We start from the raw sequence: 16,865 nt of genomic DNA on the forward strand, positions 1-16,865 counted from the left end.
AGAATGATCCAACATAGGAAGCGGGATACACAGCAGACTCATAGAATGGCAGATGTCCTAAATAGCACTCTGGCCTCAGAATCAGCCCTTAAGGCATTTGGATCTGGCTGAAGAGCCCATGAGAGTATTTTAGACATGGAAAGCCAAGACACTCTGGCAAAAAACAAACAAACAAACAAACAAACAAAAAAACCAACCACCTAAATGAAAGATCTCTGTGAGTGAGATCCCAGTAGAAAGAACAGGCCATCAAAGAAGGAGGTACCTTTCTCTGAAGGGAGGAGAGAACTTTCACTTTGACTATGGCCTTGTCTAAATAAGATCGAAGTCAGTGAACTCAAGAGGCTTCAATAGCCTTGGAAACTCATGACTAGAGCCTAGGGAGATTTCTGATGCCATAAACATGAGTGTCAGTTTGTTAAGTCAATAACAGGAGTCACTGTGCACTTACTCCTCATGTGGGATCTGTCCTTAATGTGTTGTCCAATGTGAGTTAATGCTATAACTAGTACTCAAACAGTATTTTACACTTTTACACTGTTTTTGTGTGGGTGCAAACTGATGAAATCTTTACTTAATACATACTAAATCAATCTTCTGTATATAAAGATAATTGAAAATGAATCTTGATGTGAATGGAATAGGAGAGGGAGCAGGAGATGGGAGGGGTGCAGGTGGGAGGGAAGTTATGGGGGGGAAGCCATTGTAATCCATAAACTGTACTTTGGAAATTATATTTACTAAATAAAACTTAAAAAAAGAAAAAGATTTAGATTAAGAAGTAATGGAAATTTCGAATCAGAGGATTGCCAATTAGGAATTTTGTACCAAATAAAACTAAAATGCTCCCCTTTAGTGATAAGTAGGTAAGTCTCTTCTTGGGAATGGTATGGACAGAGCATGCAGCTGGGAAAAGATAAATTTAGGTAGGAGTGAACTCTATAGCACTTTATATCGAATCCATGAAATCAAAAGGTACTTCTTTAATATCTAACCTGTACTCACATACTTATAAAATCACCAAAGAAGTGATTTTCACTGAAAATGAAAATTGTCATGATTTCACATAGATCACATCACAGTGTACCTGTGAAGAGAGATCATTTCTGTTTGAAGTATGGTTTCATTTTTCTTTACGAGGCAAAAAGACAAAAGAGATAAGGACTCCCTCTTCCTGTGTTCCCACGGTAGCCTGCACTTTCTCTACACCAGCACTTGTCACTCCACATGTGAGTGAGTTGGTAATTTCTGTCTCCCTAGTAAACTACAAGTGTAGCATGATTAAGACAACTAGTCATCTTTGCAGAGACTGCAGCTGGCAAGCTCAGAACCTGGAATGTGGCAGGTGCTGCCTTTCCACATATATGTATGTACGTGATGAGGATTAAAATTTACTTTGGTGTAAAAAATTTGAAACCCATGCATATGAGAAGTTCAAAAGTTCATGGAAAAGGAATATTAGTGAAAAACTATACATGGAGTATATATCTATATATTTTCAAATAAATTCATGCATGGAGGAAAGGGAGACAGGTAGCAATGAAGAAAAAATGAAAACGAAGGAGGTAATAAAGGGACAAAGGAAAAAGCAAAGGAAACTTCAGTTCCAGGGATGAATCCTAAGGCTTGAAGTTTTGAAAGATAACACAAAGGGGAAAATTTCTCTTGGAAACCAGAACACAGATGAATTTCAAGTATCAAAGGAAGACAATTTAAAAAAGAAATTTTGTCAGATCTTTCAAGATAAGCTCTTGGTGTACTTAACAAGTCATCCCCTATGATTTAAGATTCCACGCCTCCCTGGCAACCGATGTAGGGTCATAAACAGGTTACAGTGATGTTCTCCTTTTGTGAGACTTCTCACAGCTGCTCTTTGAATGAGCCGAAATCTATAAATAACTCCATCTCCAGACCCATTAAGCAGTACATTAGTGCAACAAAGGCATATATGCACAGTACTAGAAAAGTGAAGTCACTGGAAGAAAAGAGAAGTTTCAAGCTGGCATGCACCACAGAGGACATAAAGCAGATCTGGTCATTTCTCAAACACGAAATTCCATTATGGGTCTGTGATTACATCGTCCATTTTTCTACTTTGTCTAGCAGCCAATTTTAAGCTATAAATCATCTTCCTTCCATCTTAAGGAGAGAATCGTTGGTTACTGAATGGATACGGTTTTACTCATGACATGTCTGACTTCAAAGAACTTGAGACACAAGAGAGAGAGCGAGCGAGAATGGGGAAAGGAGGGCAAGGGAGCGAAAGAAGGTCTCCTTCTGAAACCATGCAATCAAACAAAAAATGACTAAATTCTCCAAAGAGACAACTCAACCAGCATGGACAAGTATAGTACAAAAGGTAATTATCTTTTCACACAAAAAGTATTCAACATTCAATATAAAAATGTACAATAAATGTAGGGAAATGACAGAGGTAAAAGGATTTTTTTCTCAGGAATTCTTTGCTTTTGGAGAAAAAAGATACTGTCTATTTCTACACTGAACAAATAATAAAAGAGTAATCTTGAGACCTTAAGGACCAAGTGCAACTCTTTCTGTTAAAAGCAGCAAAGAAAAAACAGGCATGGTTGCTAGTGTGATAATAAGTAATTTCAAAGTCTGTGTATAGACAGATTTAAAATACAGTGTCTTCCATATTTGGACTGCTTCAGGTTTTCTGGAAAGAGCGATAGTATGCTTGAAGACTGTGAAGACTTGTGAAATAGGTAGTGCTCCAACACGTTCCCCTTGTTAGTGGATCAACTGCAGACACATTCAACCGTCACACGTTGCTGCTTTCTACCTTCCAAAATACACCTCCCACAGGAAAAGCTGTCATTGGTTGACTCTGCTGGTAAGTAAATTAGTAAGTAGCCAGACCATCACTGACCTCAGTGTAGACTGATTTAAACTAGAAGAGTCTGTCTTGAAGCAATGCTTTTCTAAGTCCCTTGGGTTCAGGACAAACATACCGAGGAGAGCATGGGGAGCATCAAAGAACTGGATGAAGGCTAATAGTCCATCAGTTCCAACTTCTCCAACATTCAGATGTCTCCAGAATGTTTTTGACAGGCAACTGTGCAGTCCCCAGCAGTGACGGCTGCGGCCACCCACTGTTGGGGGTGGTGGTCACAGTTTTCATGAGTTCTCTCTCCACTTGGAGGGTCGGAGAGGAATTCTGTCCTCAAATCCTTCCTCTGCAGTGATGCTTGGCCATGAAAAGGGCCTCTTCCATCTCCAGGATAGGGGCAGTGAGGCCTCAGCCACCACCCAAGTAAGTCACAGATGAATGTAGGAAATGGATTAAGGACACATCAGATCATTCTTGCCTCCCCTCAACTGACAGGTTTTATTTATTTGTTTTCTTTCTGAGTTTGCGTTCTCTCTCTTCTTTTCACATTCATATTTGACAAGTTCTACCAAGGAGACAAAAATAAACAGAACGGTGTAACTACATAAGCTATGGACTGCTGAGAAGGAACCAGGGAGATCAGAGGAAAGAGCCCCCTTGCAAGAGGGAAGGTTGCCTCTGGAACATGACTTCAGGAGGACTCCCGGCTTCAAAGACTCAGCCATCAACCTCGGCCAATTCTGTAAACTCAGTGTGCAGCCAAAAATCCCGACTACTTTTTATTCTTGCACAGTATAGAAAGGCATTATTGGTCACAAGCTTCCCTTTTTGGCTACACTGATATACAAAAAGGAATTTCTATAAATATTATTACCTTCTTAAATAAAGAAAAAGTGACAATATGATTCTATAATTTGTGCTGCTTTGCACTCAGTTTTTTTTTTTCATTATGTATTCATTTTACACCTTGACCCAACCACGGAGAACATATTAAGTTAGAAAGTAGAACATTTTGATTGTTATGGGTAAATAACTGACCCTTAAATGGCTTCAAACTCTGGTAAATGAGTTATCTAATTTCCAGAAAGCCTTGGCTAGAGCCCTTTAATCCATGCAAATGTACTTGCAATAAAACCCAGATCTCACCAAGGCCAGCCTGAGCCAGTTGCTCATCCTGTTTAGCATTTCTCTCAGTAGGGTCCCAAAGAACATGTTAGTTACTCTTTAAACTAATGTGCTGTTAATGATGCCATTGCACCCTGATGAATAAAGCATTAGCCATGCAGTCATGTTCGCTCCAGGACTTCACAGACTTAGTAGGACCCCTTCACTCCCAGTGTGTTGCCCCAGGCCAGAGACCTCGCTTTCTCTTCCACTAAATGATATCCACAGCCAGTGTTCATGCTCTGTAACCCATGAGCAAAGATACTGGGAGCCTTGGGTCCTCTGAGATGGTCTTTATTACTCCCCTGGGCCTCATTAACAGTGTGGTTGCATCATAGAGGGTGACCTTGAAGGCCTGGTGGTGGTACTTAGTGTAAGACTACCAGGGCATAAGAGCCCAGCACAAAAGTATGCGTGGCAGGATATCCAATTGGGAAGTTCTAGTCTGCAAGGGAGCATTTGATGAAAGGGGCCAGATCTTCGGTGCTCCTGGTCATCTCTAGCAAGATACAAATGGAAGTGCTCACAGGAAAAGTGGGAGGCAGTTTGAGGGGCACAGCGGGGTGCTTTATTGTCCCCTGGGAAATTCAGGATTCAGAAGATAACAAGAAGATCGTCCTAGTTCTTTCTTGGTGACAGTCTTTATGGTCTTGCTGCTGTTGGTAGTAATGTAGCATCAGGGTTTCTGGCACACACAGGGATTTCAGGGGGCCATTGCAAGCCAGAAATACTCCAGGGAAGTTCTTTCAGGGAATAACTGCTGAGGGGAAGCCTCCAGCCCTAGACACAGGGCTGAAGGTCACTACAAAATGTGGAAAGCACACCTTGGAAGAAGCCCTGTAATTTACAATACCAATTCCTACCTGTACCCCAATAACTTAATAGGCAGTCCCAGGCTGTCCCCCAAAGAAGGGACCCAGTGGGCTACTCAGCCTGACAGCACTGGGTAATAAAACCTTGGGAGGAATTTTATCTACTGCACACCCAGCAAACCCTTTTCCTGGAGAAATATTGGGAAGAAATAGGCCCTATGCCCTTATAAGCCCCCAATCTGAATGCAGACTGAGATGCCCACCTGGTTTACCAGGTGTACTTATATTCATCAAACTTGGCCGGCTCACTTAACACTACCCTCTGTCTCAGTTCTGAATTCTTTCTTGTGCAAAAACAAGATCCCTTGAGAAAAGGAGCAAATGCCACCCCCAGTTATTTATTCACAGATTACTTAAATATATCAGGGAAAGGCAGAGGGAGGAGCAACAAAAATTGACCTTAAGAAAACAAAGATAGGAGAGAAAAACATCTGGTCCATGGTACTGAATATAATTTCACATTAGCCTACAGTCATCATATTTATTTATGGCTTTTTATTTATAAAAAAGAAATTATGCTGAATGAGCTTTTTGAGAATTACAGTATATTGCTACTGCACTTTATTATTTTCTCAGCTAGATGGCTTAAACCCAACCCAAACAAATACATATTTTTTTTTTAGATTCTCACTACTATTGTCACATTTTTTCACTTTCTCATCTTAATGAAAAAGATCTTTTGCTTTTAAAGTCCTCTGACATCCATATTCATGAGCAATGCTAAATTTTATGGCTTATTGTGGGATAATGTTTATTGTAAAATAATGACTTAAGAAAATAATGGGCAACTAGTGGTGGTTAAACAGTGCAGTTGTATGAAGTGTCAGCATCTGGGAAATGCAGTGTTGCCAAACCACAAGCATCCACCAGGCCTTGACTATTAAGGCAATTAGGATAATGATTTTATTACTTGTGCAATGAAATAGACATGTGTTGGTGTATGTATCCAACATATCAATTTGACACAGTCTCTGTAACACAGACTGATGAACAGGGTAAAGGTAACAGTAAGACACAAGATGAACATACCATAAAATGCACCAGGATTTTCAGATTTCCTACAGTACAGTCCCCTAAAACCAAACCCTTATTTCAATAGAGGTTACTATTTTCTTCGTTCAAACACACTCTCCAAACTCTTGCTACCATTCTTAATTATTAGCTAATTCAATCGTCATTTTTGCTAGCAGGAAAATTGGTATGGAAATGCAATGACACAGTTCTCTTCAATCTGGGAATAGACATCAATATACGTTAGGGAGATGCCAACTAATATTTTTACAAGGAGATTTTTATTTTAAAGATATTAACACTGATGCATGTAATGAGTTCAAACAAAGCTGAGGCCTGTAAAGCGAAAGGGGAGTTCTTTCCCTTCCCACTTCTCCCCCAGCCAACCATGCTCCCCAGAGGCCTCACTGGGAAATCAGCTCAGTATCATACAGCCCCTATGGGAAGCAGCTCGCACCCTTGATCTCACCAAGAAAACCCACACCACCTATGAGATAGCGGTTATTAGGAAAGTTTCACAAATGAAAAGAAACGATGGTTCAGCATGCTAAGCCTCTGGATCTTTTCCCCAAGGTCAGCAAGCTATTGAATGGCAAAGCCCAGGATTGAGCTGGTCCTAAGCAGGGACCTCTGTTGTTACAGATCTGGAGAGCTGAGAAGGTGAGGTTTTCTCCAGCAAAGAACCAGACAAATCTGAAGAATGTGAAGTCAGGGGAATCCTGATAAAGGGCTAGTTCCACCCACTGGGGACGCCTTCGTTCCACAGATGTTTATTAAATGCTTACGGTATGCAGGTCACTGTGCTTGATACCAAGAACAAAATGGTGAGCAAGACTCATACCCCGTCCTCAAGGAGTCTGCAGTAATACAACGGGGGCCACAGAGAAGTGAGAAAGACTTGGGCTTGCTCTCTGCTTCAAACTAGATGCTCTCTGGAGCATGCCGATTATAAGAAAGCACATAGATTCTAGAGAAAACTACTTACTAATGCATTGCTAGGCTTGCAGAGGAAATGCTCTGAGGCCCCCAACCCACAGCAAAAGCAAGAAAAATAAAGAACAAAGTAGGCTGAAAGCAGAGGATGAGCCGCTAGCGCGAAGTGTAACGAAGCCCAGGTTGCTGGGAAGGAAACTGCCAGAAGACGGCAGACGCAGGCCGAGGCTCCGTGGCAGTCAGGGCCTGGGGCTTTGCTGCATCCTGACGGGCCCTCACCCAGTCAGCCCTTCTAACCCCTCTACTTCAGTCACAGAGGTTGGCAGGGGAAGGATGTGAATAGAGTTGCAGAAATCTCTCCTGGAAGACAATGCAAGGCTCCTGTTTTCTTGAGAGGCACATTTTTTCTTAGAGAATAATGGAACATTTAGATAAAGAGAGAGGGAACAAATGCAAAAACGTGACTCTCTAGGGTTGATCTGCAGCCCCACTTGGGTCCAACTTGTCCAAATACTTGACGTGCACTGAGGGAAAATGGGTGGGCTGAGGCCAGAACTACACCTAGGCAGTACAGGTGTAAGTAGCACCGCCATCAAGGCCTGCTGTGGATGTCCTCCCTGTGTGCATCTCCAGCTCCCCCATGCCCTAGCCGCATTTCCACTGCCTAATGAACGCAACAGTGGGAGTCGAGGCTGTCAGAGTGGGAGGGCTGGCCAGGGCCACGTGAATGGCAGGGTGGGGAGGCAGCTGGGTGACTGTGATTTTTCCTTCCCTGGCCTCGTCTCAGTCCAACCCCTTTCCATCTTACTCTGACTTGTTTGCACCCAATACAGTGTCTCTAACCCAAGCAATGTCGTCACACGGGCAGCCAGCCACAGGCAGGGCTCTGGAAACCAGCTATCCTTTCCAGCTGACATGGTGAACGAGAGACTCAGATAGTAGGAAGGGGAGATACTGTGGAGCTGGCCAGAGCCCGGGGCTGAATAAACCAGGAAGGAATCCCTCCACCAAGTGATTACTCTCATTCTGGAGATGCCGGAAGCACCAGGGGTTTGCACTGTGTGCTTTGCAGAGTCCTCAGCTGTTCTGGCAGCTACTAACTCATTCTCAGCAAAGGAAAATCCCGAGATCTGATCTGGGGACCTTGCTCTCTCTGCCTCATCTAGGAAACCTACAAAGCAGTTTGGTAGCACAAATTTGCATACCAGAGGAGAGCTCTTGTCACCAGTTCCCTGGGGCCCAGTTTCCTCAGCTTTTCCGCTTTATGCTTTCAAACTTCATCTCACGAGTCATTGGAGAGGCTGACGTGGGATGCCTTTTGGAGAAGCTAAAAGAAATGAAACATTACTGGCACAACCGTCAGATAATTTGACAGTTAAAAAGCCAGACCCCCTTTAAGGAATGCTTTTGGTTGCAACAGCAGCAAAAATCCCCCCAAAGGCAGCTTCTCTAGCACATCTTCACAGTGAGTATTTGCCCCATGCAAAAAATCTATTCTGGCCTTTTTTTTCCTACTGGCTTTTGGGTTGTTTAATTGGCAGCGCAGATGAGAGCAAAATATGTATGTAGATGGCCAGAGCGTGTGTGTGTGTGTGTGTGTGTGTGTATGTGGGGGGTTGGCAGTGGCATCTCTGTTCTGATTTGTAAAACCCTGTGGCCCAGATCAGAGGGAAAGACCTGGTGTTTTAATCCAGCTCCCAAAATTCAGAACAATGGCAAGAACTTTCTGGATATGTCACCTGCTATTAGATCACATACTTAGGAACCAAGGGGATGAGTGGGCCATGTTAGGAAAGGCAATAAATTAAAGAGAAAGTGTCCCACGGGCATAGTGATGCAGTGGGTGAAGATGTCACCTGGGATGCCAGCGTTCCATACTGGAGGGCTGGTGCCAGGTCCAGCTCCTCTGCTTCGGGTACAGCTTCCTGCTAATGCATCCTGGGAGGCAGCAGATGATGGCTCAAGTGCTTGGGCCCCTGCCACCCATGTGGTGACCCCAGATGGAGTTCCTGGCTCCCGGCTTCAACTTGGTCCAGTCCTGGCTATTGTGGGCATTTGGGGAGTGAGCCAGTAGATGAAAGATTTCTTACCACCACCCCCACCTGGCTTTTGCCCTTTGTCTTTCTTTTCCTCTCTCCCTCTCTCCTTCTCTGTTGTTCTGCCTTCCAGGTAGATGTAAAAAGGAACATTTATTTTAAAGAGGGAAAACACCAAATCTGTTGCAGAATAAAATGAGGATTATAGTTGTGTCCTTCCAATTAGAGTCTTGTTGATCTGAAATTGATTATCAACCTGTAAGCTCCCTACTGAGTTAAATTGCAAAAATAAGTTTATATTAGCAGAAAAGGTGGCTTCCGGAAGTTAAACATAATGAAATTACAGTGAATTTATAAATGAAACCCAGAAAAGTATATTTCCTCTGTGCCATGCAATCACAACTTTGTTGTATTGAGTTACATATTCTTATTTTAGGTGATTTACAAATTTTCTTGCAATTTTGCATTGCTTAACATATATATTAATTAATTAACATGATATATTCTGAGAAATGTGTTGGTAGGAGATTTTCTCATTGTGCAAAGACCTACCTGGTAGTCACTCACTCAGTGTGGCCTCTTTTTTGCAATCAAGAGACTCAGTAAACATAAGATGCACCAGGCTGCTTCCAGTCTATCACAGCATACCATTTTACAGTGAATATTTTTATAAGTAGAAGGGATATTTTCTAAAATGATTAAAATACAGTAGTATGTATTGTCCATCATTGTACTGGCAGTGCGGTAGATGTGTTTATACAAGCATCACATGTCATGACAAACATGTGAGTTTTGCATTGTGTTAAGATATTATGATGGCTATGATGTCACCAAGGGGCAGGAATTTTTCAGCTCCTTTGTTATTTTAGGGAGCCACCATAACCTGAGTGGTCCAGTGTTGACCCAAAAAGTTGTTATATGGCACATGAGTGTCTCTGCATCTTCTTGATGCCAATCAAATCATTGCTATCACATAAAGTATGAGCAACAGGGGCTCAACATGAAGCCCAATCAGAGCATGTAACTGCATAGCACTGCTTGTCTTGTCCGTTGCAGCAAACAAACATACACAGTGTGGATGGTGGTGTGTTTCTTAGGTCTGACTAATGTGGGTGGAGAGGCGTCAGAACTAGGGAAGAGAAGAAATCAAGTCTCATGGTTTCTTCCCTCTGCGGAAAACAACCACCATCAGATACTAATTCATGACACATTAAATCAGTGCTGAGAGGAAGGAGTTAATAGCAATAACAGCATGTAGAGGGTAATGGAAGATCGTTTGCCCTTGTCCATTGTCCTACACCTACCAAAGCACAGCTGGGGAGCGGCAGCATGCCATCACCAGGGCTTTCTGTTTACGTTCACAGTTTCTCTTCTTCCCTGCTTCATTCTTTTTGTGTTGTTCTTCTTTAAAGAACACCTTTCTAGATGTGACTGCTTTAAAATTCTGGTCAGAATTGGCGGCAGGAAAAAAAGCTGGAGAAATGATGAAGACTCCAGTTCTTATGTGACATATTCACAAACCCTATGAATTTTTAATAAAGGAACAATGTCCACAATTAGATTTGAAATGAGGTTTTCTTTGTGGGAGCTCTTACAGTAAGTGAAGTGTGGGCGGTTTTTACTTTACGTTCAATAAACGATACCAAATGCAAAAAACCACTTAGGTTTACTGGAAAATAAAAGTCGAATGTTGATTGTTCATGGTCTTTTTTTTCTTCTCCTGGGTTTACAGAAGTGTGGCAGGTTTTCAAATTGTATTTCATTTTATTTAAATGCCACATGTATGCCAAGGCACTCAATGGTACAGAAAATCATTTTGAGTCATGACCTAAAGCTTTCCTTGGTCTGAAGAAATGTTCACATTGAGTGGAGAAGTTTCTATTTGTTTGATTTGTTTTAAACTGCAAAAATCATTTCTAAATGTAGATCTTTGGGGGAAAAGATATTCAGCTTCCCCATTCACAAAGGAAACCATTCCAAATGAATATAAAAAATTTAATAGTGTAGAACATAAGGAAACAGGCTGGGGTGATAGCTACTTTACTCTGCATTCTGAGGCTGAAGTTTAGCTCCTGGTTTCACAGGGCTTCACGTGTCTTAAGGTTTCCAGCACCACAGAAACACACAACTTCCCATCATCCTTCAGTGGTCTCCAATGTCCTTCGGGACCTGCCTCTTGGTCAACCCGCAATCTCATCCCCTCCGAGGTGCTCTTCTCACAGAGCTCCCCCAACAACAGGGCTTGTTGCTCTCCCTTGAGTCCGCCAAGCCCCATCTCCTCTTTGTAACTCTGCACTCATGGTCTCTGCAGACGCCTGCACAACCACCCCGCTCCCTCACTGTAACCTCCTCTGCTGAAATTATCACTCCTATCTAGAGGCCTCCGGGAACTTCAGCTCAAAATAGTGACTTCAGTTCCCTTTGGTTCCTCCGCTGCCCTTATTTTTCTCCATAGAATTTCTCAGTATCTGAGGTTACCTTACATAGTTATTTCACTGATAAGTCAGTCTTCCAGAAGAACAGGCTTATGTTAAACTTAAAAAAGATTTTATTTTCCCTGCTAAATTGGCATCAGGCAAAAATACTGCCTGGAATTTAATAGATACACATCTCTCCCTTCTACATACACAAGTTAATGGAAAGATGAGTGTGCAGGCATGAACACACACACACACACACACAGAGTATTCACCATGTGCTCCAATTTTTCTGTATTTCTGATGCTTTGACATCTAGGGCTTTGTGAACCCTTGGGGAGCTAGCTCCTCCCACGTGCTACAGCCTGGCTGCCCCTCGCTCTCAGGAACTGTGAGTGATAAGCTATCTTTTCAATGCCAGTCATCTCCAGATCTGCTGGCCTTACCATACCTAAGTAATAATAAAACACTGCATTTTAAAATTCAAGTCCAAACTTGCTAGAGGACTCAACTAAACAAAGGATATTCACTATAGCTTCAAGGAAAACGAAACATAATCACCAGGAGTTCTGATTTTCCTAGATTTAGAAGAAATAAAATTATTTTGACATTTTATAGCTTTGTATGTGAGTAGCCTGCATCACAGCCCTGAGGTTAACATATGGATTGCTTCTGTTGGCTTATACTTGGATTCTCAAGCTTTTGTTGGATCTAGACAGCATTAACTAAAAAGGAGTAACTTGAACACATCCTTTTGCCAGATATAAATCATTAACTTTATACAGCAAACATCAGCAAACTGTCAATAATATATGTACACACTATGGAGTTTGGATGATGATGTGTTAAAAATGTAGGTTCATCAGCTGTAATAAATGTATCACTCTGGCAGGAATGTTGATAATTGGAACAGGAGTTTAGGGCACATTTCTGTTTCTTCTGCTCAATATTTTATTTTTTAACTAATGCATAAGGATTGTACATATTTATGGGGTAATGTGATATGATTTTCAATATGGCCACACATGGTGTAATATCCAAATCAAGGTAAACATATCTGTCTCTTCAAACATTTATCATTTCAGTATGGTGCAAACATTAAAAAAAATCCTTTCTTCTAGCATTTTTTTTTGATTGAACATATACACCACAGTGTTTATATTATAGTCACTCTGCTATGCAATTTCTTATCAGCATTTCTTTCTCCTGTATCTTTTGCTCAATACTGATGTAAACCTAAAATTGCTCTTAAAAATGTCTTTAAAAAACCCCAATTATGTACATATACCTGTTTACTGATTCCCTTAACTAGAAGGAATAAATCCTACCCTGAATTTTTGAAACTATAGCTCACTCTCAAATGCTGAGCACACATTTCCATGACTTGAAGCACTCGGAGTTTAATCAACACATCGTACCAAAGTTGTTCTCTTTTCATTACAAAAATATGGTTCATGTTGTTCCATGGCCCACTGGTCTGCTGCCTGAGTGTTCTCTGCTGGAACACACAGCAGGCAGAGCATGAGCCAAGGCCTGGTAGGGGCATGGCAGCCACAGAAACTGATCCTAGGAAACTGATCTTCGATGCCTCTCGCATAAGCCCGGAGGCATGTTCTGGGTGGTTACCCACTACTTGCACCTGGCTGGGGGCTGGAGTCTGTAGCACTGGGATGGGCCAGGAAGATATACGGATGTCCAGAGGACGGGCCAAGGGAACTTCTAGAATGGAGTGGAGGGAGTCTCAATCCTCTCGGCTGCTAACCGTGGCAGCACAGCCTTCGCTGGGATTCGATAGCCCCCGCAGCTGTCTGCAGACGTCAGATGCGTGCCTTCTTCCATGGCAGAGCTTGTGCCAGCACAGCCAGCCTGGCAACAACCACAGGCCCTCCCCCAGGAATACTTGACCCTGCTCAAGGTGTCAGTAACGGCAACAGAGTAACTTTTCAGGAGATGCCACAGAGGTCTTAAAACTGGGCTCAGAGGCTTTAGAAACATGATTGCAATGAGCACAAGGACCAGGGATTCAATCAAACGACACAGGAATTTCTCCGCTGGTCCTCCAGCTTCTCCCCTGATGACTGGTGCACGTGGCCTCCCCCATACCACTGCGGCTGCTCCCCTGGGACCCTGCTCCTCCTCCTCTTCTCTGTGTAGCCCTCCTTCCAGGGCCCCTCTTCTGAGAAATCTTACAAGGCCAATTCTACACTGTTGCTCGCTCCTTCAAACCCCAGAGCTCCCCGGGGCTGTGTCAGGAGATTGAACATGGAACACATAACCGGCACTCTCATTTCTCGTGGTTACATTTACTTCGAGCATTGAGAAACTGAGCTTTCTGTGGACTTTTAAAAATGGTGAACTATTAATTTCATAGAGTTCAACTTCACATGTGTCAGGCGAATATGCAGTAAAGGACAACCACAGGACTTCACTGATCTACTTCGGATGAGGCATATATAAACTAGCACATTCTTAAACAGATAAAAGTTCTGATGGTGTAGATGTGGCACAAGTCATGAAGTTCATATCCACCCCTGAACTGCTGAATAATGACATGTTAACAACCAGTGTTCTATGTATCTCGTTAACATGTACCACAGTGTGTGTATGTATGTGTGTGTGTGTGTGTGTGTGTGTGGTTATTTTCTTTGTGTACCTATGTATTTGTTTTCTGCTTCAACTAGTTTCCCAGACATCTAGAGGCAAGCGCCAATGTGAACAGACCGAGTTCTGAGCATAACACCTTATATAATGCATACAAACTCACGATAAGGGCTTGCCTGGTTGCTCACGATGATGATCTCTCACCAGAAAACACAGTTCTTTTTAACTTTGTGTTCATTCTAAACCTGGAAACTGATGGGCCATGCGATGGAGCATGCCTTCCAGGCCAGGAGGCCTTCCACCTTGAACAATTTAAAACACAGAGCTCCTACCCCGGCACTGGGCTGGCCATTTGAACTCATTCTATTGAGCAGGTCAATACACACACTCACGTTCCAAACCCCAGCTGACAATGCCACCAGCAGGCGAGGAAGAGGAGGCCCTGGGAAGCCAGCTTGTCTGTGACCACCTATTGACACCTGTTCTCTCTGCCAGCTTCTGACCCCTTGCAATGAGCCACAGCTTCTGTGCAACATTGGACTTTACAAAATGACACCGGTGTCATTTGAAACATACAGGGATACTGAGGACTCATATGGTTCAAAAAATAAACTGGTGATATTTACACAATCTATGTATTTTATTTCTATACAAACTATATGCTGTTAGGATTGTGCAAGCTTCTGTCAACTATACTTTTTTTTTAAAAAAAGAAATATGGTGGTTAAAAAATATCTGTACGTCTGCTGATAGGATGGTGTGTCTCCACAGGACACAGGAAGTCAGCCAAATAATAAAGGAAAAGCTTTCTTGTGAAAGTGTGTGATGAACAGAGGGGAAAGAGGGTTTTTCCATCTGGGGTTTCAGGGAAACACCACATACATGTGTGGGCGGAGTCTCAAAGGATAAAAACAGCCCTCAGGAAAGACAGGGGAAGGTGGGTGGGCGGCTCCGGCAGGCCACGGGAAACCCACCAGTGTGAAGTCGGGAACACCAGGCATGGCTGAAAGCTCAGAGCTGCCACCCTTGTGGTAAGGTATTTAGATGACACCGGGCTCTATATACATACAATGGCAATGGGGGTTTGATTCTCTAAAATGTTAGGGAAAATGTCAAGGGATTGAAATTTGTGCTTACTTAAGTGCAATGTTTTCCTGCATAAAGATGCTGGAATATCAAGCAAAAAACTAAAGTGAGCTTCTTCATAAAAGACTGACCGACAAGATTAGCAAAGTCTTGACAATATAATCATGCATTTACTCACCAACTCAAGAAATGCTCAAAGTAGGGTTGACTCCTCAGGGCATAAAAGGGATCATTTTAATATAAAGAAAATAAAGTGCATTCTTAGAGTACAGAGAGTCTTCCCAGAAATCATTAGCTGGGAGACTAACACAATACACAACGTTATCATACATTTTAAGAGAGCTTCAGATAAAATCGTGGAGGGAACATTTACAGTGCTTTAATTAAGCCAGGATGGAAAGGACCGCTGTCTATTCGTACCCTTTGATGACAGGGAAGAATTATATAATGGCCTTAATATTGACTCGCTGCAGGAGAAGTCAATACCGACAGGAAGAGGACAGGACTCTTTGAAGAAACTTACTTTATAACCCGAAGACATGGATGGTAAGGGCAGAGAACATTAGTTCTGATCCCACCCAGGCCACTGACTTATGAAAAGAGTTCACACAAAATGGAATATGAACACGTAGGTATTGGCACTAATAAGGTTATGATTCATAAAAATAAAATCTTTATGACATAACTGGCTAGGTATAATCCGCGTAGAAGAAAAGGGGAGGGGAGCTGCTATGGAAACCACTGTCCCTACAGCAATTTCTCTGATGAATTCTGATTCTAAAAGGACAAATAATAAGTGGAAACAAGGACATAAATGGAACGATAATCATACAAGTGTGGGAACAATTCTTAGAAGAATCCAGAGGGCGTGTGATCAAACATTTTTTTAAATATCAAAGATAGTACATAGAACATGTTTTACAATATCTGATTAAGAGGATCAAGGAAAGATAGCAATGCTTTTGAAGGCCATTAACAACAAAGAGTAAAGACGACAGAATAGTTCAGCTCCGATTTTGTGTCTTCCCCCTGCAAGCAAAATAACTGATACCTGGGAAGGGGTAGAAGAAACTGTGCAGAATGGAGGTAACTGAAGGGAGCACACATCAGGCAATCTCAGAACAAGCCGGCTTGCACCAGCATGATGTGACACTAGGTTAAATGCTTCCCAGGTTCCTCTCTCCACAATCTGAGTTGATACCAAGGATCTGGTATAATGAGAACAGGATCTGGTCATTTAGTCTGGAGAACTTAATACACTTTTAGAGGTGGCCCATAACAATGACTGAAGTTGGTCTGGGGAGAAAGATAAAGTGGAGTGATTTTCACATGTTAGTGGGAAGCAGATGTGGAAGATCAACTAGATTAGTAGGCGATACTCCCAAGAATGGAATTAGCACCAGAAGGTAGGGGTCGTGAAGACTGTTTTCGGGCTCATTCATTCTGACTCCCATCCATCCATCCAACGTTCAGTTAACTCCTACCCTGTGCAGCACTGTTTTCAATTCTAGACAAATAAGAGATTCCAAAGAAGGGAAGCCCATACAGATTCATTGGCAGCTATGTAGGTAAATGTGCAAATTAATGAAAACACGGGTAACGGACATACCACAGGGCAAGAACCAAAGAATTCTGCCCGTGAAGGTGAGTTCAGACTTTCTACAAGGATGAATAAAGATGAAAGTTGATGGGGAGCAATGTTAAAAGGGAACAGCAATAGAAAGGTATTTTGGGCACTGATGACACCATGTCCAGAAGCACTCAGGTGTGAAAAGTGGGTGGCATGTCACAGAAAGTATTTCTGTTTGGCTGGAGCTTAAGAGACCAATGGTGAAATGGTGGGGAATGATGCTGAAGACACAGGCAGGGGGCATGCTAAGGAGTTTTATTCCCA

At 42.4% G+C, this 16,865-nt stretch overlaps 1 protein-coding gene across 14 annotated transcripts in view; it reads right to left on the minus strand.

Annotated features, from left to right (window-relative positions):
* ENOX1 (ecto-NOX disulfide-thiol exchanger 1) overlaps positions 1 to 16,865 on the minus strand; it is a 603,118-nt gene that overhangs the window by 212,152 nt on the left and 374,101 nt on the right. The window contains exon 3 of one of the 14 annotated variants that reach the window (XM_070048764.1): positions 8,037 to 8,158. The exons of the other annotated variants lie outside the window; for them this stretch is intronic. The gene's annotated coding sequence lies outside the window, so the exon portion shown is untranslated. The remainder of the gene's footprint in view (positions 1 to 8,036; positions 8,159 to 16,865) is intronic. 14 annotated transcript variants of the gene reach the window in all.

This window comes from Oryctolagus cuniculus, chromosome 9 (assembly GCF_964237555.1).
Source record: "Oryctolagus cuniculus chromosome 9, mOryCun1.1, whole genome shotgun sequence".
NCBI classification, from domain to species: Eukaryota; Metazoa; Chordata; class Mammalia; order Lagomorpha; family Leporidae; genus Oryctolagus; species Oryctolagus cuniculus.